Source organism: Adiantum capillus-veneris, chromosome 4 (assembly GCF_014529385.1).
Source record: "Adiantum capillus-veneris isolate H3 chromosome 4, ASM1452938v2, whole genome shotgun sequence".
Lineage (NCBI taxonomy): Eukaryota > Viridiplantae > Streptophyta > Polypodiopsida > Polypodiales > Pteridaceae > Adiantum > Adiantum capillus-veneris.
Window position 1 is genome coordinate 46,694,344 of NC_140934.1, and position 25,163 is coordinate 46,719,506.

The window sequence follows — 25,163 nt, forward strand, 5'->3', positions numbered from 1 at the left end:
CAATACTTTCTCAAACAAAGTTCAAAAGTATCTAACTATAAAACAACTAGAGAGTTCATTCAAGATTTTGTTTGGACAACCGAACTTTGAGGACGACTGGCTTGCCCTTCTGCATCACAGTGATGGTTCGGTTCCGAACTTGGAGAGTTGCATCATTCTTGTCATGCCAAGGCATGCCTAATAGAACGTCACAATTGCCCAACTTCATGATGTGGAAATCAGCTTTTCCATGATAATCTTGAATAGTCACTAGAAGAGCACCAATGAGCAGTACTATTTTCTAAGTTTGCCCTGTGGCTATTGCCCTGTGGATAGCTCAGCTTCAATTTCTCCACCCTCTGCATCATAATCAAAGTGTATCTACTTTAAGAATTCTGGATGGATGAAGTTCTATGTAGCTCCGGGTCAAAGAAAATAAGGGTTTTGAAACCATTGACTTTGCCACAGGATAGACACGTATGGTCACGTACGACGGGTACACGTACGAAGACGTGCAGTACTAATCGAACTAAAAAAATTTAGATGTACGGTGACGTAACGTACGATGCAAAAAAAAATCATGCATCTTACACACTACAAGAGAGACTAAACCAAGAGGTTTTCAAACTAAAAAGTTAGAACATGATAGATCGTATGAGTCATGACATAGACCTTAGTACTTAGTACTAAATACTTGTAACTTAAGTCTTACAAGTTAGAACATGAAAGATCTGTCCATAGACATTGGAAACGGCAATGTCCGAAGAAAGAAGAATCATGATCTCCAAAGTGGTGGTGGCCATAGTAGATACGCTACCCGAGCCTCGCCGCACATAGGTCATGATTGTTTGAGCCAATGCAGCCATTGGGCTCTTGGTCAAATGCAGTCGAGATGCAAAACAATCCCACACCACAAATCGCCCCCGCCGGAAAAACACACACACACACACACACTGGACAAGTCATGTACGAAACGTACGAGTCATACGGTACGGTACGGAACGTACAGACGTCCCGTACGTCGAACGTGGACAACCCTGCTTTGCCATATGCTCGACACAATTCATTTGTACTCTCAACGCGTATGCCATAAATATCAGGAACTAGTCCAATAGCGGGTCTAGCTCTCTTAGCAGGAGGTGGCGCTGGGGTTCTGTTGACCGTTGGTGCAGGCGTCGGCTCCTCTGGTCTATCAGTGCGTTTGGGACAATTAGAATGATTATGCCCTGTTTGAAAGCATCCAAAGCATCGGCCTTCTTGTAGTAAGGTGTCTCGTTGTTGAGGCGTCAAACGAGGCCTTTGCGGTTGATTTTCACGAGACTCTCGAGAATTTGTTCATTGTTGCCGAGAGTTGTGGTTAGTGGCTGGAGATTCTTCCGTGGTAAACTCTAGCTTTCCCTTCATCAGTTTGTAGCCGACTGCGACATGGTCCATAGGTTCTTGCATGGTAGAGACTTGCTTGGATAGACAATATTCCTGCAATGGTGATGGTAGTCCAATGGTGTATCGCTCGCATTGGGCCTCCAAGGGAAGAGATCTAAAGAAGGACATCAGAAGGTACACGTCGAGAAACCTTTGGTTATATTTGTCCATGGTTTCAGTGGCAAGCATTTTCAAGTTGCCCCACTCTGCCAAAATCCGCACTTCAAACATAGAAGTCATGGAACTACGTGCAAAAACTGTCTTGAAAGCTTGCCAGGTCCTTGGAGCATGCGGTTGTGTCGCGATTGAACTCCACCATTGCATAGCATTATCTTTAAGAAATCCCGCTACTCGAGGAATCTTTGATTCTTCTGTATCGTTCCCTAAAGCATAGATGTTGTCGAATTGTTGTAAGAACTGCAATGCTTTCTTGCGATCTTTCACCCCGGAAAAAGTAAAAAATTTGACTGTCATGCCACCATCTTTGAAATCTTTGGGTTGGTTTGGCGCTTATTCCAGGTATGGATAATAAGGGTATCCATATGGGCTCCAACCATTGTAGCCTGGTGGCGGTGGTGGTGGAGGTGGGGGCAATGGCAGTGGCAAAGGCGGTTGCACTGGATCAATGTCAGATGGCTGCACCATATTCCTGAAGACTCCCCCAATCGGGACAGACGGCTGAGAAGGTTGCCGATTGGAAGCTCTCGTACTTTCTGGTGCCAAAGGAGGAGGTACCACCTGGGGCATCAGAGGGGGTAACATGTAGTTCAAAAAGTGTTGAAAACTTTGCAGCATCGAAATATTCTGCTGAGGATGCCACGAAAGAATGTCGTGAAGCTCATTGAGCAGAAATTGCAAATATTCTGTTGAATCCATGAATTCCAAGTATTGGATTCTTAATTGGCTTATGCCTTGTAAGACACTGCAATGAAGAGCCTCCTCATCTGTAAGAGGTTCTCTGTCCTTTGCCCATCAAAGGCATAGTTCACCTGTAATAGAGCTCCATTTGTCTCAGCTTTCTACAACTGTCAATAACATCTCACAGTGTTGGGAGCACACAAATCAGGTGGAAAGTTTGTAGTTGTAGCATCTCGCAATGTGTCCAACAACCACTTCAGTAACTTGAAGAGTTTGCCCCCACTCTTGGGAGCTATTGGTACCTCCTCCTAATCTGCACTATGGTATGAAGCACCATCCGCTGCATATCGAGACTGTGCATCGCTTTCCAGAGCTTGAAGAATGGGAGTCGAAGAAGAGGATTCGTCACTCGTAGGAGAGGTTTTGAGCGGTTCTTGCTGGTCGACCACTGAAGCGGCGGAAGAAGATGCTTGTGTTGTCTGAGAAGCTGTTGGGTAACTCCGAGAATAGGTTTGTATTTGATCCAAGTGAGTTTGAATCGATGCGAGGCTTGTGGAAAGTGCTGCCATCTGCGCTTTAAGAACTGCTATCGGGTCCTCGAATTGGCATTCTCTGTCCCGAGATGTCGGCATGGTTCAGTCTTAGAGGGAATACTGAGAACAAGCTCAAGAAGTGTGTCGTATATATTCAGGTAAAGCCGATGCCGAGGTCTCGCCGAGCTCTGCTTGAAACTGGCCTGTACTTTCAAAAAGGGCGGTAGACCTTAGACTTAAACCTTATTTGCTTTCACCCATTTAATTTGTCGCCCACTTGACCTGTACTTTCAAGACACAACAAAGGGGAAAGGGATACAGGCTGCTAGAATGCACCTGTATGAGAAGACCGACACCAGATTGGCCCCTAACTTAGGCGCCCCTTTCAGTATTTCTTTATTGTTTAAAAGAGGGAATAAACGTTGCAGTTCCCTACAAGCTGCCCCGCACAAGCTTGGCTGAATTTCAACTGCTCCGGCCCGATTTCGGCAACATAACTATACTAGGACCCTTCACAGTCAGTATTCCCACGCATTGAATGACTTTCCCGACGCATATGGGCACTTTGCAAAACCTAGCGAGAATCTGCGGCACGCTGAATTCTCTGTTTTCAGCCCCGAAAAGGCACCAGATCACCTGTACATCGGTCCCCTGAAACCGGCCTCTTCAATCCAAAAAGGGCGGTAGACTTTACTTCAAACCTTGATTTAGCTTTCACCCATTATTAGTCGTCTATTATACCTGCGCTATAGTGACACAAGAGAGGGGAATGGGATACAGATGCTAGAATGCACCTGTATGAGAAGACCGACACCAGATTGGCCCCTAACTTAGGCGCCCCTTTCGGTATTTCTTTATTGTTCAAAAGAGGGAATAAACGTTGTGGTTCTTTCCAAGCTGCCCCGCACAACCTTGGCTGAATTTTGACTGTTTTGGCCTGATTTCAGCAACATAACTGTACTAGAACCCTTCACGGTCAGTATTCCCACGCATTAAATGACTTTCCCGACGCATACGGGCACTTTGCAAAACCTGGCGAGAATCTGCAGCACGCTGAATTCTCTGTTTTCAGCCCTGAAAATGCGCCAGATCGCCTATACAGCGGTCCCCTTTCGTCCCCGAACCTCCTGGGGGTATTAGGGTCCGTTTAGGGCCAAAACCCTAAACCTGCAAAAATACACAGCAGGCTGTAATTTACTGTTTCGGGCTCCGTTTCACGTGCCGGTCGCATCCTTAGCAAGTCCTCGAGCTCCCGCACCTGTAGGGCTACTTGCCCTTTGAATCGGACGAGATTTCTAGCGTGAAACCTCTCCGAATTCACCTGTACCTGCGGGGGATTAGCCGCTAGCTAATCCAGTACCTGTGCAAGACAGAGTTACCGGGGAACGCCCCCTAGCCCTCGTTCCGGCGTTCCGGGGGGCAGTTCCCTTCCCGAACGTTCCGAAACGTCCCGGAACGTCTGACGTTCCGAGTGGCCGGTTCAAACCGGAACGGCCGTTCCAGAACGCCCCCGGAACGTTCCGGAACGCCCCTGGAACGGCCAACGGCTACAAACAAATTTGGCAAAAATTGAAAAAATTGAAGTAAATGTTTGGGCTTCTTTTTGAAGTGTGCAAGGCCTCAAGGACTCATAAAATGCACCCCCCTCCCCCTTTCTCTCCACAAGCTAATCCTCAAGGCTCAAGCTCTCTCCCTCTCACACTCTCAAGATCTCTCCCTAACAAGACTCACTCTCTCAAGGCTCAAGGCTTTCAAGCCTTCAAGCTCTCTTCCTCTCCCTCCCACTCTCTCAAATCTCTCCCTCTCCCTCTCACTCTCTCGAGCCTCTCCCTCTCTCTCTCTCTCTCTCTCTCTCATCATCTAGTCATAGCAAGGTTGAATGGTCTTCAAAACGAGTTTTTTGTGAGTATTAGAGTCAAAGCACTCTAATACTCCTTGTATTTAAACACAAAGAGCTAAAAAATGCACTGTTTGGGTGTTTTTTATACCTCCCGTTCCGCGCCGTTCCCGTTCCGGACCCCAAGCCATTCCCCCGTTCCGCGGGGATCCCGTCGCCGTTCCCGTTCCATGTTCTGGGTAACTATGGTGCAAGAGGCTCTTGCCTCAGCAATCGCGCATGAACCCACACAACTGTACATTGGTCAAATGAAGAGCCCACTAGAGGGGCATAACATACTGCCAAAGGGGAGAGAAAGGGCAGTGCGTAGCGTGCAGGGCATCACTCCTGGCACCGCACTGTGCATAGGAGGGAAAGCAAGCACTCCATAGCTCTTAACCTGTGACAAAAATCAGCAAATGAGCCCTTCTTCCCTTCAAATTCAGCGCGAACTCCTCCTTGCATTGGAAACTGCACCAGAATGTGCCACTCGGCACATTTACAAGCATTTTCCCGTTTCGGGGTTGCCGCCTAAAAATCTCCCAACCGGTTGCCCAGTTGACTTCACGGCAGAGTAAGAAAATGTTCCCCTTGTCATTCCGGAGGTAATGACGCAAACACATTTTCAGGTCCCAAAATAACAGTTCCCTAAATTTTAGGAGATGCTGCCATTGTATCCGACCCTCTTTGTACACTGTGGCCACATCCAGAACTGAAATGTAGCCTCTGTAACAAAGAATTCCAATATGGCTAGTCAATGACCCCACTTGGCTAACCATAGTCCTTGTCCAACTTTAGTGCTCTCTTGCCCTCAAGCCTGGACTCCCTCTGGACAGTTCCACACTAGCTATGCAATGCAGGGCAGGTAGATTTCCCGAGGGGTGTTTCCAAAAAGTGAAAGTAAATAGATAATAAGAAAGAAATCAACAAAAAGGATAGATAGTAGTCACACGCTGGTGACATCCCCTCACGTCCCCGAACCTCCTGGGGGTATTAGGGTCCGTTTAGGGCCAAAACCCTAAACCTGCAAAAATACACAGCAGGCTGTAATTTACTGTTTCGGGCTCCGTTTCCCGTGTCGGTCGCATCCGTAGCAAGTCCTCGAGCTCCCGCACTTGTAGGGCTACTTGCCCTTTGAATCGGACGAGATTTCGGACGTGAAACCTCTCCAAATCACCTGTACCTGCGGGGGATTAGCCGCTAGCTAATCCAATACCTGTGCAAGAGGCTCTCGCCTCGGCAATCGCGCATGAACCCACACAACTGTACATTGGTCAATTGAAGAGCCCACTAGAGGGGCATAACATACTGCCATAGGGGAGAGAGAGAGAGCAGTGCGTAGCGTGCAAGGCATCACTCCTGGCACCGCACTGTACATAAGAGGGAAAGGAAGCACTCCATAGCTCTTAACCTGTGACAAAAACTGCAAATGAGCCCCTCTCTCCTTCAAATTCAGCGCCACTTCTTCATACATGAGGAAAGTGCACAAAAATGTGCCACTTGGCACATTTACAGCCTATTTTCCGTTTCGGGGTTGCCGCCTAAAAATCTCCCGACCGGTTGCCCAGTTCACTTCACGCGGTAGAGTAATAAAATGTTCCCCTTGTCATTCCGGAGGTAATGACGCAAACACATTTTCAGGTCCCAAAATAGCAGTTCCCTAAATTTTAGGAGATGCTGCCATTGTATCTTTCTAGGTCATCTGACCCCGTTTGTACATTGCAGCCACACCCAGAATTGAAATGTAGCCTCTGTAGCAAAGGATTCCACTTTGGCTAGTTAATGACCCCACTTTGGCTAACCATAGTCCTTGTCCAATCTTAGTGCTCTCTTGCCCTCAAGCCTGGACTCCTCTGAACAGTTCCACACTAGCTATGCAATGCAGCGCACTTAGATTTCCCGAGGGGTGCTTCCAAAAAGTGAAAATGAATAAATAATAAGAAAGAAATCAACGAAAAGGATAGATAGTAGTCACACGCTGGTGACACTGCTAGGAAGTCGAAATCCAGGTCCGATGCCTCGAGATTGTCGACCTCGACAACAGGAGGTGTCTCCTTTGGAGCTGGCGACAAAGGTGTAATCCGGAATGAGGATCTCGTTGTGAACTCGCACCAAGGGCTGAAGTGAAATAATATTGTTGATGAGTCAACCCGACACTCGGTAAGGAATAAGCCAAGTGAGGTAGCGGCCCAAAATGAACTTGAAGTGCGGCAATTGAATGGGCTCACAAGTCAGGTATATGTGCCACACCACCCAAGTCTTGAACTGGGTCGCATGGACATGGGTGACGTAGAGCAAGTACTCTTGCAGGGCCGGCACAACATGGGGCACCAAAACGGGTATTGGTGCGGGAATGGGAAATGTACCGCGTGCAGGAGAGAAAAAGCATTGGAGGAGAGAGAGGGTAGCGTGGAAATTTGCTCTACGTTTTTGTTAAACGCTGGCTGGTTTAATGGAACGGGTGTGTCCCTTTAATTAATGTAAGTGGCCAGCCAGTTTGGGCACCCACTTGGGGTTTTTTAATAAAAGAAAAGGCTTTTGTTTTTCTGCTGATGTGGCATTAAGTGATGATGTGGCAAAAAATTTTAAAGGCTGCTTATGCTTGGGCGAAAAAACACAGCCAGCGATCTGTTTTTTTATAAACCCCCCAGCGTCAGTATTCCAGCGTGTATATAGGCAGCGCTTCAGCAATTCAGCCAACGAGGGGTGCGTGAAGAGGTGCGAGCACCGGCTCTCGGCAAAGAGGTGCTTGAAAATTTCAGCCAACAGGTACAGCAGTTTACGTTTCAATACAGCCAGGAGCGCCAAAGGTAATGCCGCTTGGGAAGGGGTGTGAGTACAGGAGAAAAGGGAGGTGCTGGCTGCCAACGCATATGCTCAATTCAACCCAGCATTCAGCCAGCGTTTCATGCGCCAATGGGTAGCAAGAGAAGAGGCACGCTGGAAAGGGGGAAGGGGGAACAAACCTAGCACACTCCAAGCTTGCCTCTCTATAGCCCAGGGATTAACGCGCACCCCTAACCACACATAATCACACACACCAATACACAATCTGCAAACTGCAATTGCATATACTCGCCTTCGAACACCACCAGCTATACACACTCACACATGAGCACTTCAGCATAATCGGCTTGACAGTACACCATCATACACAACCATACCTACACCAAATAAGTAAACACACAATCCCTGGGAGGCGACACAAGCCTCGACCACACACAGAATAGCTCACTCAATCATTCTTTCCCTCCCACTCTGCACACACACATACACAAAACCCGGAGCCAGCGCTACCACAGGGTGGGGCACGAGGCGAGATAGACGAGGTGATTGATGGCAAATTCAACACGGAAAATAATCCCACCGAACTGCGAACTCACTTATCCATAGCACAAAAAAACAATCCTCATACAATGATGGCGGCTTCTCTGATTAATCTCCTTCAAGCCCTTGGCGACCTTCTCTCCTGCTTCACTCTCGGCCTCTCAACATGGCCCTTGGCCACCACCACCTGCCCTGTGTGCAACCCCTCCTTGCAATTACTACCGGCTTCCACGTTGGCAGCTGCAAAAGCCTTCCCTCGGCTCCCTCTGTACTGTACGTCACCCCACCTTATATGATGCAGCACACAGCCCTCCTTTGTGGTGCCTCAACTGCAGCCCTTCTTGCTTGCTCTCGGCTTCTTAACTGCCTGCCATCCCAAACGGCGCCACTTCTCCAACTGCCACCCCTTTTGTGGGACTTCAAAGCCTTCTGCAGACCTTCCCAGCTCTTGTCCTGAGATCAGCCAAAGCCTCTCCAAGACTCTCGGCACTCTGGCCCTGCTCTGGCAACTCTCTCTTTTGTCAACCTGCATCTCTCTCAAGCCCGGTGGCCCTCCTCACTTCATGCAATGCAGCAGCACTGCTTTCTCTTGCCTTTTGCACCTGATGGGCTCACATCACCCAGACGATGGCGGCCTCCCCTCCCTTACTTGCTGCTTGCAGCGTGTATTTTTTCTTGGGCAACCCTTCGTGGCCTTCCCCTTGAGCTCGCGGCTCTCCTTGGTCACTACCTGGCAACCCCGCTGTCATCTGATGCATGGTTTTTTTCAACTGGTGACCTCCCTGTCATTTGTCATGCAGCCCCACCACCTATATCTCCTGCCACCCCTCGATCTTCAAACCGCATGCACATAGCGCCCTCCCCGTGCTCACGGCTTTTCCAACACATGGCGCTCCACCCCTGTATATCCACCACCTTGCAAAATTCCTTTTTTTATCAAGCCCTTTGACTTGGGCCACCTTCCCACGCCATCAATGGGCAATTTGAATCGATTACATTAAAAAACGGATGTTCAGCTTTCTTTTGCACTGCTCGCCTGCTGACACTCTTCTCTTCCTATCTCACTGGACTTTGCACCACACCGAGAGTGATATGACTGCTATGTCACCCACTTTGAGAGTCGCCAAATAACGAACTTCAAGCTCGCAAAAAAGTTTGAACTCGCCCAGCTTTAGCACCCGTTCTACATACACCATGGCACCACCACTTAGGGCTTCAATATGCTAAAATCCCTCCCAATGTAGACCTTTGACCTGTTATGTGTCACATCTGACAGACACATTATCTTAGCACCACGAATGACCTGTACAATGCCACATTTGGCATACACATCCTAGCAGTAGAGTGTCTTGCATGTCCTGCAGACATCTTGATAAGAATCCCATATCATAAACCTCATAGCACCTGTATCCAGCACCCCTTGTCCCGCTCACGACCTTATGATATAAACACTTGCTCCTGTCACCTATGATAGCAAGAAACAATTGCAGTTTCGACTAGAGAGTGTTCCATCTCTGTGTACCTGTCTCTTGGCTGCATCAAATACTTGCTCAATGTCCCTATCATTTGCCTACAAACTACCATGTATGGGCTTCTTGCACTTCCATAGGCCGACCATCTTTAGTTGTACCAATGCCGTCGGGAAGGGGTGCGAGCACGAAGGGGCACGCTTGCTGGCTATGTGGCTATTTGCGCAGAGAGGTGCAAGCAAAATCCAAAGGGTACATCCCCTGAAAGGGCAATAGCAGGACCACCAGCATCGCCTTTCACGAGTATGTGTGCGCGCGCACACACACCTGTGTTCTGTTTTCTGTTTACAGAATTGAGAAAGAAGGTTGAGGTTACCTCATATGCTCGTATGCACATGCGTACCACCTTTCTTCTGCTTCCATGTAACTCCGGGAGAGGGGGGGAGAGGGTAGCGGCAAGGGTAAGAGGCTCACAACCTTTGGGTCTCGGGGAAAAATTTGCTCTGATACCACTGTGAGGATTCTAGGTACTAATCCTTTATTAAGTTCTTAAACTCATGATTAAGACTTAAGAAACTGAACTGAACTCAAAGAAAGACTCAGGAGTCAGAAGACTCTGTGTTTGATTGATTGATGACTTGTTGAAAACTGAGTGCAATAGGCTCCTTATATAGGAGACGAATAGACACAAATGAAAAGACATGTCTCCTGGTGAAGAGACATGACTTTAGGCGTAAAGACACATCCTTTCGGCGAAGAGCTGCAACCATTGGGCGAAGAGTCGCACCTGTAGAGTGAAGGGGTGTGACCAGTCGTCGAAGGAGTGTGGCTTTTGGCGAAGAGGCACGTCTCTTGGGCAAAGGGGTGTGACCCTGCGGAATCTTGATGCTGAAAACTGAAAACGCTGGTGCTTGTGGTGGTTCCGTCGCGATAGATGTGCAAAAACGTTGAGATGCCAGGCTGATGCAAAAACGCTAGGGCTGATTTTGGTTCTGATGCAAAAACACTATGGATCTGCTGCTTCTGCTATGCCAGGGCTGATCTGCAATGCAAAACGCCGGGGCTGGTTCTTGCTGAAAAAGCGCTAGACTTGCATCTGCAAAAACGCTAGGTCTTCTGTTTGGGGGGTCTTGCTTGAGAAGGTGCACTGTTCGATGTCATGTCCCTGCTGCCTCTTCTGCCAGAAAGTGCTAGCGCTAGGTTTTCTTATATACTTGGCTATCAAAATTGCCCTACCTAGTTCCCAACAAAAGTCACTTAAAAATAATAAGTGAAAATTTCCTAAAATAGGGAAAACATGTCTACGCACTGTAAAAATGCCCCTGATGGATTCTAATGGAAATCTGATGATCATGTTGTGTGCAACCAAAGGATATGCATCTAATCTAAGTGCCTGGACATGCACGGTCTGCGAACAGACTCACAAAAGTGCAAGATATGTCACGTGACACATCCAACCCTATGTGTTCATGGACAAGCTACAGTATGACCAGGGTTTAGTTCAGTCAAGTCAGTCTAGAATAGGAAGTGATCTGGCACTTTTGTGAGTCTGTTCGCAGACCGTGCATGTCCAGACACTTAGATTAGATGCATATCCTCTGGTTGCACACAGATTTCCATCATAACCCATCAGGAGCATTTTTACAGTGCATGGACCTATTTTCCCTATTTTTGACATTTTTCAATTATTATTTTTGAGTGACTTTTGTTGGAAAGTAGGTAGGGCAAATTTACTAAGTTTGTATAAGTAGAAACCTAGCCCTAGCACTATTTGGCAGAAGAGCAAGGAGAACACAGGCCAAGAGCAGCAGGTTCCCCCTCTCTTTCTCAAGCAAGACTCCCCCTTCTTGGTGGCGATTTCCCCCAGCAAGAACCGCGACCTACACCACACTTCCCCTGGCGTTTTCAGCCATTAGCCTCATCGCCATAGCCTCAGCAGCATAGCGTTTCCAGATCCAGCAAATTGGCGCGTCAATGAGCAACATGGACCAGCGTTTTTGACAAGCACAGCCAGCGTTTTTCAACAACATATAACCAGCGTTTTTGGCAACAGCAACCTGCGTTTTCGGGCTGCCTCTACGGCGTTTTTGAAGCACCAGATTTCAGCCGAACATAGCATCCTTGGACAGCAGCACCGCACCAGTTTTCAGCAGCGTTTAAAGGACCTGCAGGTAGCGTTTTTGCATCATCAGATTTCAGCATACCTAGTGTTTTTGGACAGCAGTACAACGGCGTTTTTGACGCGCAGCAGAATTCAGCCCTAGACGGAGTCGAAGCATTCAGTTTCAGCCATAGTCCCGTCCTCATCGTCCACACCGACGACATCGATATAGCAAACATTGTAGACGCATTGCATCAGCCATTGTATCAGATTGTGCAATCAATAGTAGACCACTCTCACCATCGAGAGTGGGGCCTTCGGAGGAAAGTTTTACGTCTCTAATGTCGTATTCTTTTCTCTCTCTCTCAGTCTCATGCACCTTCACGCACAGTGTCTATTCACTTTGTTTGTGATCACTTGCACTCTCTCATTAAAGCACGGAAGGCTCTCCCTTCCCAAAGGAAAGGGAACCTTGAGCACAATTCGGAGCACTCATCTTGAGCAAAGTTCAACATTCAATTCCGTTGCACCTTACATTGGTATCAGAGCTTTGGCAGTGTTCTGTATCACTCAAGGAAAGAACCACAGAAAATTTTTTTGCTTGTTGATGTCGCACGTAACTCAAGTCCTCTTGGGCGCGTCAATTCCTAATCGTGTTTTGAAGAGTGACAAGAATCCCAAGAAAGACTGTCCAGCCTCCCCTTGTGCCTCTTTTCACTCATTGAGAGCAGACCGTGCACTTTGCAGCCAGCCAATCGACGTCAAGTGGGAAAAAGCAACCTTGGTGTGAGTGCAAGGCCGCTAAGGGGTGCGCCCGCGGAAAAGAGAAGAACTCGGGTGAAGAGAAGATCCTTCTCTAGCATAGATTGCAAGTGAAAGCAGAACCTCAAGAACTCAAGACCCCCAAGAACCTCAAGACCCCAAGTTCCTCGTGTACTTAAGAACCCAAGACTTCAGTGGATGGTCATCACCCGAAGCGAAATGGATACTTCGCATGGAGGTGGTGAGCGTGGGAGTCGCGAAGAAGAGTTTTCCCCACCAGGAGGTTTTTCCGACCTTCCCCCTTCCCCATCTACGACAATGATTACACTAACTCCTATGGAGGCTTTTAACAAGAGGATGATGGACAGGGAGTTAGAACACAAAGCAAGAAACGCAAAAAGAATGGCAGGCATAGATCGTGAATCCACAAAAAGAAGGGCAGCCATAGATCATGAATACGAAGCACGAATGGAAGCCATAGAGCGTGAGCACGAGCAAGCACGCTTGGAAAGACAAGCAAAATTTGATCGCGAGACTAAAGCAAGAAAAGAAAAGAGCGACCAACACATGAAAGAATTCTTGCGACTCTTTTCTATTGTGCAGGCACAGATGCAAGAGATTCGGAAAAAGGAGACTCTCTCAGTCTATACTTCTCCAAAGCAAGACACCCATGATTTGCATGATAATGATAAGCATAAAGAATTGCATGACAATGACAAGCATGATCATTTGCATGACAATGACAAGCATGAAGAATTGCATGATCAAGATGTGATTTTTCACAAGCATGATGATTTGCATGATGATCAAGATGTGATTTCTCACAAGCATGATGATTTGCATGAAGATGATGTGATTGTTCACAAGGATGATGTGTTAGTTGATACTTTCTCTAGTGAAGCTAACCTCATTGCAGATTCGATCAATCACGAAGAACCGATCTTGGCTCTTGAGTCGAGGTCCACAACACCCTCACAGGCAGATTCAATCAAACACGAAGAACCGATCTTGCCTCTTGAGCCTAGGTCCAAAGAACCCTTACAAGAAGTACTATGTGTTCGAATGATTAGTCAGCACGCATTGTTCGAGTGTTTCATTGTCACGTGACACATCCAACCCTATGTGTCCGTGGACAAGCTACAGCATGACCAGGGTTCAATTCAGTCAAGTCAGTCTAGAATAGGAAGTGATCTGGCACTTTTGTGAGTCTGTTCGCAGACCGTGCATGTCCAGACACTTAGATTAGATGCATATCCTCTGGTTGCACACAACATGAACATCAGATTCCAGTCAGATCCCATTACTAGCATTTTTACAGTGCATAGACCTATTTTCCCTATTTTTGACATTTTTCACTTATTTATTAAGTGACTTTTGTTGGAAAGTAGGTAGGGCAATTTTGCTAAGTTTGTATAAATAGAAACCTAGCGCTAGCATTTTCTGGCAGGAGAGGCAGCAGGAGCACCGCTCAACAGGTAACTTCTCAGCAAGAACCCCGCCGCCCCCATCAGCAAGGCTAGCGTTTTTGCATCTACAAGGACCTAGCGTTTTCTTCTACAGGCAGCCTGGCGATTGTTGCACAGCAGATCAGCCCCGGCAGCAGCAAGACCAACCAAGAAGCCTAGCGTTTTGCATTTGCAGGACAACCAACAACAGCAGGACCAATTTCAGCCCTACCGTTTTTGCATCAGCATAACGTTTTAGAGTTTCACCGCGACGGAACATCAAGAAACCCCAACGTTTTCAGTTTTCAGCCTTTAGCACTCGCAGAAGAAGTCCCAAACCTCGCAGATCTCACCTTCCCGCAGCAGTTCCTCGCCGCACGATGGAATCCATCAAAGTTTGCAGTTTCAGCCCGGGAAACGCAGATTTCAGCATCTGCGTTTTCAACGGGTCGTCGTCGACATCGTCAACGACATAGAGTCAGAATTCGGCAGATAAAGATTTGCAGATTTCAGCCATTAGCATTCTCAGATTTCAGGCCGTCTCGTCGTCGTCCTCATCGTCGTCGGCAAGTCCAAGCATTGTAGAGATTTGTGCAATCATAAGTAGACCGCTCTCGCCATAGAGAGTGGGGCCTTCGGAGGAGGGTTTTACAACGTCTGTGGTGTCGTATTCTCTTCTCTGTCTATCTCTCAGTCTCACGTACCTTCATTCACAGTGTTCATCCACTTTGTTTGTGATCATTTGCACTCTCTCACTAAAGGAACGGAAGGCTCTCCCTTCCATAAGTAAAAAGAACCCTTGAGCACAGTTCGGAGCACTCATCTTGAGCAAAGTTCAACATTCATTTCCGCTGCACCTTACATTCATTCGTGATCGTTTCCTGCATTTTAGTCAACGTCTTTATGTGATACCTTTTCCTGGGCATGACATATTGTACGTTGAGCACGTTTCACTCATGAATGAGCACGGATGTATGCGGATTATTCATGAAAAGATGAAAAGTATGCATTCAAGGAAGTCACATTCCATGTCTCTTCCTTGGCAGGACACACTGGTAGAAAGAGCACATGCAAGTATGAGCACCAAGCATGGGCATTTCCATTGTGACTTGCCATAGTTGATTGATTTAGATCAGGAAGACAAGATTCACTCTCATTGTTTGCGTGTGTGTGGTAAACCGTTTGGCATTCCGTCTTTTTGTTCATCCACATTGCATGCACAGTCTTCGAGAAAGATTAGAATTTTGCCATTCACTTTACATGAAGTAGGTATGTTCATGTTTTTGTGTTGGAAGTGGTTTCAAGAATTTTCAGCCATGGAGATTCTTGAAGAAGGTGGACATACGTCCATAGACAAAGTTAAAGCATTGAAGGAGCTACCAATGACTTTGTGTCGCTTTCAACGCGGCCCAAAGAAGCAAGCGTTGCAGATCTTTATGAAGTTCAAGTATCGCACGACCCACACATCAGAGTGGGCCGACGAAGAGTCCTTTCGAGGATTCCGGATGTTGTTGGCGATCTCCCTCGACGCCATACAGTTCGCTACCAGTACCTCACTTTGAAAAGGAGGGGATGTCACGTGACACATCCAACCCTATGTGTCCGTGGACAAGCTACAACATGACCAGGGTTCAATTCAGTCAAGTCAGTCTAGAATAGGAAGTGATCTGGCACTTTTGTGAGTCTGTTCGCAGACCGTGCATGTCCAGACACTTAGATTAGATGCATATCCTTTGGTTGCACACAGATTTCCATCATAACCCATCAGGAGCATTTTTACAGTGCATAGACCTATTTTCCCTATTTTTGACATTTTTCACTTGTTATTTTTAAGTGACTTTTGTTAGAAAGAAGGTAGGGCAAATTTACTAAGTTTGTATAAGTAGAAACCTAGCACTAGCACTATTTGGCAGAAGAGCAAGGAGAACACAGGCCAAGGGCAGCAGGTTCCCCCTCTCTTTCTCAAGCAAGACTCCCCCTTCTTGGTGGTGATTTCTCCGAGCAAGAACCGCTACCTACACCACACTCCCCTTGGCGTTTTCAGCCATTAGCCTCATCGCCATAGCCTCAGCAGCATAGCGTTTCCAGATCCAACAAATCGGCGCGTCAAATGAGCAGCATGGACCAACATTTTTGACAAGCACGGCCAGCGTTTTTCAACAACATATAACCAGCGTTTTTGGCATTTTTGGGCTCCCTCTACAGCGTTTTTGAAGCACCAGATTTCAGCCGAACATAGCATCCTTGGACAGCAGCACATAGCATCCTTGGACAGCAGCACCGCATCAGTTTTCAGCAGCATACAAAGGACCTGCAGGTGGCGTTTTTGCATCAGCAGATTTCAGCATACCTAGCGTTTTTGAACAGCAGTAAAACAGCGGTTTTGACGCAGCAGAATTCAGCCCTAGACAGAGTCGAAGCATTCAGTTTCAGCCATAGTCCCGTCCTCATCGTCCAAACCGACGACATCGACATAGCAAGCATTGTGATCGCAAGCATCAGCCATTGTATGAGATTGTGCAATCAATAGTAGACCACTCTCGCCATTGAGAGTGGGGACTTCGGAGGAGGGTTTTACGTCTCTGGTGTCGTATTCTTTTCTCTGTCTCTCAATCTCATACACCTTCACGCACAGTGTCTATTCACTTTGTTTGTGATCACTTGCACTCTCTCATTAAAGCACGGAAGGCTCTCCCTTCCCTAAGAAAAGGGAACCTTGAGCACAGTTCGAAGCACTCATCTTGAGCAAAGTTCAGCATTCACTTCCGCTGCACCTTACAAGATCACTTCCTAATCTAACTGAATTGAACCCATGTCATGAAGTAGCTTGTCCACGTACACATAGGGTTAGATGTGCACGTGACATCCCCTCCTTTCAAAGTGAGGTACTGGTACCGAACTGTATGGCGTCGAGGGAGATCGCCAACAGCGTCTGGAATCCGGGGAAGGACTCTTCGCCGGCCCACTGATGCGTGGGTCATGCAATACTTGAACTTCATAAAGGTGTGCAACGCTTGCTTCTTTGGGCCGCGCCGAAAGCGACAAAGTGATATGTGGCTCCTTCAATGCTTCAACTTCGTCTATAGTCATGCGTCTACCTTCTTCAAGAATCTCCGAGGATGAGAATTCCTGAAACCACTTCCAACACAAAAACATGAACATACCCATTCCATGTAAAGTGACTGGAAAAATTCTATTCCTTCGAAAAAACTGTGCATACAATGCAGATGAACAAAGTGACGGAGTGCCAAACCGTTCATCAAACACACGCAAACAAGGGGGTCGAAACTTGTCTTTTTTATCTAAATCAATCAACTGTGACAAAACACAATGGAAATGCCGATGCTTGATGCTTAATCCTTCTTGTGCTCTTTCTAAGACTGTGTCATGCCAAGGAAGAGACATGGAATGTGAATTCCTTGAATGCAAAAATTTCAACTTTTCATGAATAATCCGCATACATTCGTGCTCATTCATGAGTGAATCGTGCTCAACGTACAATATGTCATGCCTATCAAAGGGGATCACGTAAAGACGGTGACTAAAACATAGGAAAGCATCACGAATGAAACACTCGAACAATGCATACTGACTAATCATGCGCATACACAATACTTCCTGTGGGGGTTCTTTGGACCTCGACTCGAGAGCCAAGACCGATTTGTCGTGATTGATCGAATCTTCCTGTGGGGGTTCTGTGGACCTCGACTCGAGAGCCAAGATCAGTTCTTCGTGATTGATCGAATCTATAATGAGCTTAGCTTCGCTAGAAAAAGCATCAACTAAACCATCATCCTTGTGAACAATCACATCTTTTTCCTGCAAATCATCATGCTTGTGAGTAATCACATCTTGATCATGCAAATCATGTGTGTCGTGCTTTGGAAAAGAAGACACTGAGAGAGTCTCCGTTTCCTGATTCTGTTCAAACAACGTCTGCACAATAGAAAAGAGTCGCAAGAACTCTTTCATGGGTTGGTCGCTCTTTTCTTTTCTTGCTTTGTTCTCACGATCAAATTCTACTTGTCTTGCTTTGTGCTCACGATCCAATTCGGCTTGTCTTTCTTTGGCTTCCAAGCATGCTTACTCGCTCTCACGCTCTATGGCTGCCATTCTTTCTTCGCATTCACGTGCTATGGCTGCCATTCTTTCTTCGTATTTACGCTTTATGGCGGCCATTCTTTCGTCGCTTTCTAGCTTCCTGTCCATCATCATCTTGTCGAAAGCCTCCATAGGAGTTAGTGCAATCCTTTGCGTACATGGAGAGGAAGGAGGGTCAAAAAAACCTCCTGGTGGAGAAAATTCTTCTTCACCACCCTCATGCTCATCACCTCCATGCGAAGTATCCATGCCGCTTCGAGTGATGACCACCCACTGAAGTCTTGGGTTCTTAAGTTCACGAGGAACTTGGGTTCTTGTGGGTCTTGGTTCTTGGGTTCTTGAGGTTTTCTTTAGCTTGCAATCTGTGTTAGAGAAGGATCTTCTCTTCACGCGAGCTCTTCTCTTTTCCACGGGCGCACCCCTTGGCGGCCTTGCGCTCACACCAAGGTTGCTTTTTTCCACCTCACGTCGATTGGCCGGCCGCTAAGTGCACGGTCTGCTCTCAATGAGTGAAAAGAGAAACAAGGGGAGGCTCGACAAGCCCTTCTTTCTTGGGTTTCCTGTCACTCTTCAAAAACACGATTAGAAATCGACACGCCCAAGAGGACCTGGGTTACGTGCGACCGCAACAAGCAAAAAAAAAATTTGTGGTTCTTTCCTTGAGTGATACAGAACATTGTCAAAGCTCTAATACCAATGTCGAGTACAGCAGAAGTGAAAGTTGAACTTTGCTCAAGATGAGTGCTCCCAACAGTGCTCAAGGTTCCTTTTACTTGCGAAAGGGAGAGCCTTCCGTTCCTTTAGTGAGAGAGTGCAATGGACACAAACAAAGTGAACACTGTGAATGAAGGTACTGAGACTGAGAGATAGAGAGAGAAAGAATACAACACAGAATATTGTCAAAACCCTCCTCCGAATGCCCCACTCTCTATGGCGAGGGGGGTCTACTATTGATTGCACAAATCTCTACAATGCTTGGACTTGCCGACGATGTCGACAACGATGAGGACGACGACGAGACGGGCTGAAATCTGAAAACGCTAATGGCTGAAATCTGCAAATCTTTATCTACTGAATTCTGACTCTATGTCGATGACGACGGCGATAACGATGATGCAACGACGACGTGCTGAAAACGCAGATGCTGAAATCTGTGTTTTCCGGGCTGAATCTGCAAACTGTGCCGGATTTGACTGTGCGACGAGGATCTGCTGCGGAAAGGTGAGATCTACGAGGTTTGGGGGTTCTACTGTGGAATCTTGATGCTGAAAACTGAAAACGTTGGTGCTTGTGGTGGTTCCGTCGCGATAGATCTGCAAAAACGCTGAGATGCCAGGTTGATGCAAAAACGCTAGGGCTGATTTTGGTTCTGATGCAAAAAACGCTATGGATCTATTGCTTCTGCTATGCCGGGGCTGATCTGCAATGCAAAACGCCATGGCTGGTTCTTGCTGAAAAAACGCTAGGCTTGCATCTGCAAAAACGCTAGGTCTTCTGTTGGGGGGATCTTGCTTGAGAAGGTGCACTGCTGGATGTCAGGTCCTTGCTGGCCAGCGCTAGGTTTTCTTATATACTTGCCTATCAAAATTTCTCTACCTAGTTCCCAACAAAAGTCGCTTAAAAATAATAAGTGGAAAATGGCTAAAATAGGGAAAATAGGTCCATGCACTATCAAAATGCTCCTGATGGGTTCTGATGGAAATCTGATGATCATGTTGTGTGCAACCAGAGGATATGCATCTAATCTAAGTGCCTGGACATGCACGGTCTGCGAACAGACTCACAAAAGTGCCAGATCACTTCCTAATCTAATTGAATTGAACCCATGTCATGAAGTAGCATGTCCACGTACACATAGGGTTAGATGTGCACATGACACAACCTCTGCAAACTTTCTAATGAACCCCCGGTAGTAAGAACATAATCCCAAGAAGCTTCTAACTTCATGGACATTCTTCAAATCGGGCCAATCACGTATAGTGTCAATCTTGGCCGGGTCCATCTGTACTCCTACTACTACTGAGACAATGTGTCCCAAAAAGTGTATCTCCGATAAGAAAAATTCACTCTTCTTGGCATTGATTACTAACTTGTGATCTCGCAATCCTGAAAGACCAGTAGCAGATAGTGTCTATGTTCTGCCGCATTCTTGGAGAAGACTATAATGTCATCAAAGAAAGTGCCAACAAAAGATCTGTACTCTTAAAATCCTATCCATCATTTGGTTAAAAGTCGTTGGAGCATTGGTAAATCCAAAAGGCATCACCATAAATTCATATAAACCGAAGCTCATCCGAAAAGCTGTCTTGTAGACATCTCCTGGCGCGATTCAGATGATGATATCCGCTTTTCAAATCGATCCTGCTAAAACAAGAGGATCCCTGTAATCTGTCAAGAATATCATCGATCCTCGGAATCGAAAATCTAACCTTGATGGTGATTTTATTAGAGCTCTATAATCAATGCACATTCCCCAAGATCCGTCTTTCTTTAAAACCAACAACACCGGAGAGCAGTAGGGTGAAGTACTCGGCTAGATAAGGCCCTTTTCCAAAAGGTCTTTCATTTGGTTCATAATCTCTTCATTCTGGGCTCGGCTCACACGGTAAGGTGGCCGGTTCGGTGGAGTGCTTCGAGGTATCAAATCAATAGTATGATCCTCAGAACGAGATGGTGGCAACTTGCCTGGCAGGCCCTCAGGAAAGCAATTTGCATGAGGGTAGAGAAAACCTTAGCGTTCTTTATCAAGTTCAGACATATTCGTTATGTGTTCATCATTTAACTCTTTCAAATAGATCAAGTATTGGATTTTATTAATTTGGAAACAGCCAAAGCCGATACAATAGGGAGAGACTCGCCCTTCAATTTCACATCAAGTACAATTTTTCGGCCCTTTTCATTTGTCAATGTTGCTTTCTTCGCCCGATAATCGACCACGGCGTTGTTCTTATGGTACCAAGGCACATCACAACCTTCCAAGGGCATTATGTAAAAGTCCTTGTGCTCCAAATACCCCTGACAATGCAACCAAATTGCCAATGATAGATGTAATGGCTATGTCCCGTTTGGGTGCCGCTAGAACTGCCTCTGCTTGTGGTCCCATCCGATCGGGTGTAATCTCGAGCCGCGCCGCCAATTCAGGTGAAATGAAGTTGGCCTTGGCTCCGAAACAAGACCTGCTTTCACCTTGCCTTTTCTGCCATGTTCCTCAGCTCCTCTCGAACTCTCTGGCCTATCTTCATTCTGTTCTTGTTGTGCCTTTTTAGAGCACTTTGCGGAGACGTGCCCATGTTCCTTGCATCCAAAACACTTCCCCTTTTTGTGAGCCAGGGTCGTGAATCCTTGTCTTTCTTTTCTTGAGAACTCTTTCTCTTTCTACTTTCATTCTTAGAAGTCTGTTGGGTTCTGTGAGTCAAGATCTCATCAGTGGGGTAAGTCAAATTGCCCGAATGTATCGCAAAACCCCGTTTCGCATGACCCATCAATTCTTGAAGAATTTGACTTTTGTTCCAAGCAGTAGTCTCGAATCTCTGTAGGAAGTCCGTAGCAAAACCGCTCAATCTGTTCTTTAAACGAGACCTTCTTAAATGAAGAGGCTGGTAGAAAAGAGTTCCACAATCTCTCCCAATAAGCATCCAGAGAATCTCCCTTTGTCATCCGAAGATGATTCCAAGTAGTTCATATATCTCGTTCGTGCTCCCGAGTCAACCAAGAAAGAATAAAAATCCTTTTGAACTTCAACCATTTTACTGGAGCTTCCATCCTCAAAAGAAGGGTGGACCACCATGTTCGAGCATTTCCCTTGAAGAAAGATGTAGCCCTCCTAATCTTGGAGTGCTCTTAAGTAATGCCCTCCAGAGAAAGCTATGTCAAACTGCTGTATGAAGAGCAAAGCCCTCGGAGCATCTCGGAATCCTGAAAAAGAGTCAAACTTAATCGACTGTCCACCTTCTTTGAATTCTTTTACTTTCTTGCTTTTATCTTCGAGGAAGTCATATTGGTTGGCTTTGTAAAAATGCTTCTTCCTTGCATAAAACATATGATCATCGGAGTTCGAACTATCTGAGGATGACTCCTCTGTCAAACTGTCAGAAACTGGGCGAAATCTAGGCTTCTTTGCCTTTTTCTTGCCCTTTCCGAAGCTTTGCTTTTTGCTTCGCTTTTTGCCTTTTCTGTCTTCTTCGCTCGAGTCAGAAGAGCTAGAAGAACTGTCAGAAGAAGAAGAAGAACTGGGTAGTCCTTCAAATCGTACACGCTTCATCTGCTTTCTTGCCGATGCAAAAGAAGATTGACGACCCAAATAACCCGAGAAGTCAGTTCCTTTCTTGTGCTTTTTGTCGTGCTTTTTGGATTTGTTGTTTGCGTCCAAAAGCCAGCTAATCTGTGTCTGAACCACCTCTTGTAATTCTTGCTCTATAAATATCCTCGGAGACGGAGGTTTCTTGATTGCCAGTTTGATGGGTACGGAGTGTATGGTACGTAATCCGTACGTAAGGTACGTACTTCTGTACGGATCGGCCTTTAAGGTACGTGACTAGTACGTAACATTTGTAACAACAAAAAGAATAGTGACTTTAGCCTTTTTCAACCTATACATACTAGGAACTACATAGAGTCTAGACATAGATACTACTTCAAACATCCATTAGATACTGCTTCAAATGTTATCCGTACTTAACTCTTAGAATACATAACTTAGTCAAATTTCAATAGCACTAAACATGAGTCACAATTGCGAAAAGTTAAAACTTAAAACTTCAACATACCATGATACCGGAATCAAAATACATAAAACATCAAGAGTCAAGATTGAGGACTGATTATCAATCCTCATACAAAGATGGATACATCATACTATAGTGACCAGTCTACACTCTACCATCAAAAAGACAGAAAAATGGGAATACACTAAATTGCCCAATGGCAAGATGCCCCTAAAAAAACAAAAAAAACCCAAAAAAAAAAAATGTGAAAGGGGGGAAAAAAAACCGTACACTATCTATCCGTACGTACGGAACCGTACCGTACGGCTGTACCGTACTGTACGTACGGATCCGTTGTGGCCTTCTACCATTGGGTATGCACATTTGCGAGGGATTGCTGAGACAAAAATTTTGCAAATTTTGGATCCTTCGCAATTTTAATCATCTACTTTGTTGCCTCCTCAACCAATCGTCGACGATCCATCTCTTCAATCTCGAACTGAGTAGGCCGAGGTGGGCCGTACTCTTCCTCTGTTTGCTCATGAGAATCTTCTTCGTGATCTCCTCCCGCATTTGCATATGCAGAAGAAGTTGATTGTTTCTTGTTGGAATCCATAAGTGCCACAAGAAAAGGATCGGGTTTTTCGGTAGAAGAGAAATTGGTTGCGCTCTAATAACACTGTAACAAACTTGGACACCCCAAGTCAAGATTCTACCGCGACACAACAGAGATTCACTTCAAAACAGTTCACAATATTGACACGGCCCGGCGTAGTTCCGTGCCTAGAGGTATTGGCCCCAAAGACTAGCACCCCTTTCCGTATTTCTTTTTATATTGATTTGTGTTCAAAGTACAAGAGCGAGCAGGTGCTCACTCTCAGACTCTGCGTCCAGATGCACTTAGAAGTGAGGCCTTGCCCACTTATTTAGGGTACAAGGGATGCCCAAAAGCAGAGCCCCAAAAGCTTTAATTCAAAAGCAATTGTCCCAATAGCTACCCACTAAATCAGCCTGCGCAATTTACGAAAATCTATACGAAATGCCACGTCAGCTCATCAGCGCAAAAAGCAGGTCCGTACAACTGCCACGTATCAGGCTGTCAGCACAAATTGCAGCGCGATTTCCAGGACTGTCCGTACAGTCAACCTCTCGGCGCCATTCCGGGGTCCTTGCCACGTCATCAATTTGTGACAGTTGTAGCAACTGCCTCCACCCACAAGGTCTTCGGTGATCTCAATGCTACAGCATAGTCGGCACCACCTCCAATACAATCATAATCATCTACTCCACTACTACATTCTTTGAGGGTGATCCAATATTTGCAAGCTCCGGCATGATGCTATGGTCCGCGCAAACTGTACAAAAGCCTTGAAGGTAATCTCTTCACCCTTGTCTGCACAAATAGCCTTCAACTTCTTGCTAGACTCCTTCTCCACAAGTGTACGCCAATTCTTGAAGATCTCAAAAGCCTTGTCCTTGTGCTTAAGAAAGACTACACACATATATACCTAGATAAATCCAAGAGCACAAATTCACCTATGAAGGAAAGTGCAGCTATGAGACTCATGGTGACATAAAGTATAGAGCTCCGTCTAAGGACAAATAGCCTCTCTATACTACTTTTGCACGGAGTGCATTGTCCTTGCTTACTCCCAACCTATGCTACTTTTACGCGAAGTGCATTGTCCTTGCTTACTCCCAACATTTGATAAGCTTTCTATCATCTCTTCACAAAAAACACGACGAAGAGCATCAATATTCAAGTGGCCAAACCGATAGTGCCATAGATCACCTATAGGAGACCACGTAACCAAGGACAGATCTCGAAGCTCACTTGTAGGAGACCACGTAACCAAGGACAGATCTCGAAGCTCACTTGTAGGAGTGCCTACGACCGAGGAGAGAGCTCGAAGCTTGTAGAGATTGTGCCCTCTCTAACCTCATTGCCGGAGTCGAGATCCTGAATGGAAACCAAATGCTTCATGAAGACGACCTCCATGCCGAACTTGCACACATCGTGCACCAACATGAGATGGAAGCATAAGAACCCTGGAGGAATGCATAACCTCTCTGCCCTCTCGGATCAACTCCATAGTGCCCTCCCTATAAATATGTATCACCGATTTGTCGCCAATGAAGACAGAACCACACAAAGTTTGTCACATCAAAGGTTCATCAGATTCAAAGTAATTCCTTCTAAAATCTAAGCTCTAATTTTGGTAACAATTGCTAAGTGTTGTGTCATTTTGTCCAAGACAATCCTACACACAAATGACTAACCTCTTTGTCAATCTCTCTTGGCCTCTACGGAAAAGAGAGTCACTCGCGAGAACTCCACCAGATGCTATTGTCTCCAAAAATTGGTAAATAAAGCTTCCAAAAGCCTCCCAAAATTGATAAGTGAAGCTTTTAGAAGCTGAATTTTGCCACCACTACCCTTTTCTAGTCCAGTTGGTCATGGACGATTTTGATAAGTGATCAGTGCCAAATGTGTGCACTATCGCAAAGCCATAGTCCAAGCCCACTCCACGAGAAGCACATGTGGGAAGATCTAAATTATTTCAACTCTACGACAAAAATAGGCAGC

The 25,163-nt window shown here is 46.1% G+C and overlaps 1 protein-coding gene across 1 annotated transcript in view; it reads right to left on the bottom strand.

Moving 5' to 3' along the window:
- LOC147459092 (MICOS complex subunit) overlaps positions 1-25,163 on the bottom strand; it is a 90,427-nt gene that overhangs the window by 64,645 nt on the left and 619 nt on the right. The gene's annotated exons all lie outside the window — the stretch shown is intronic.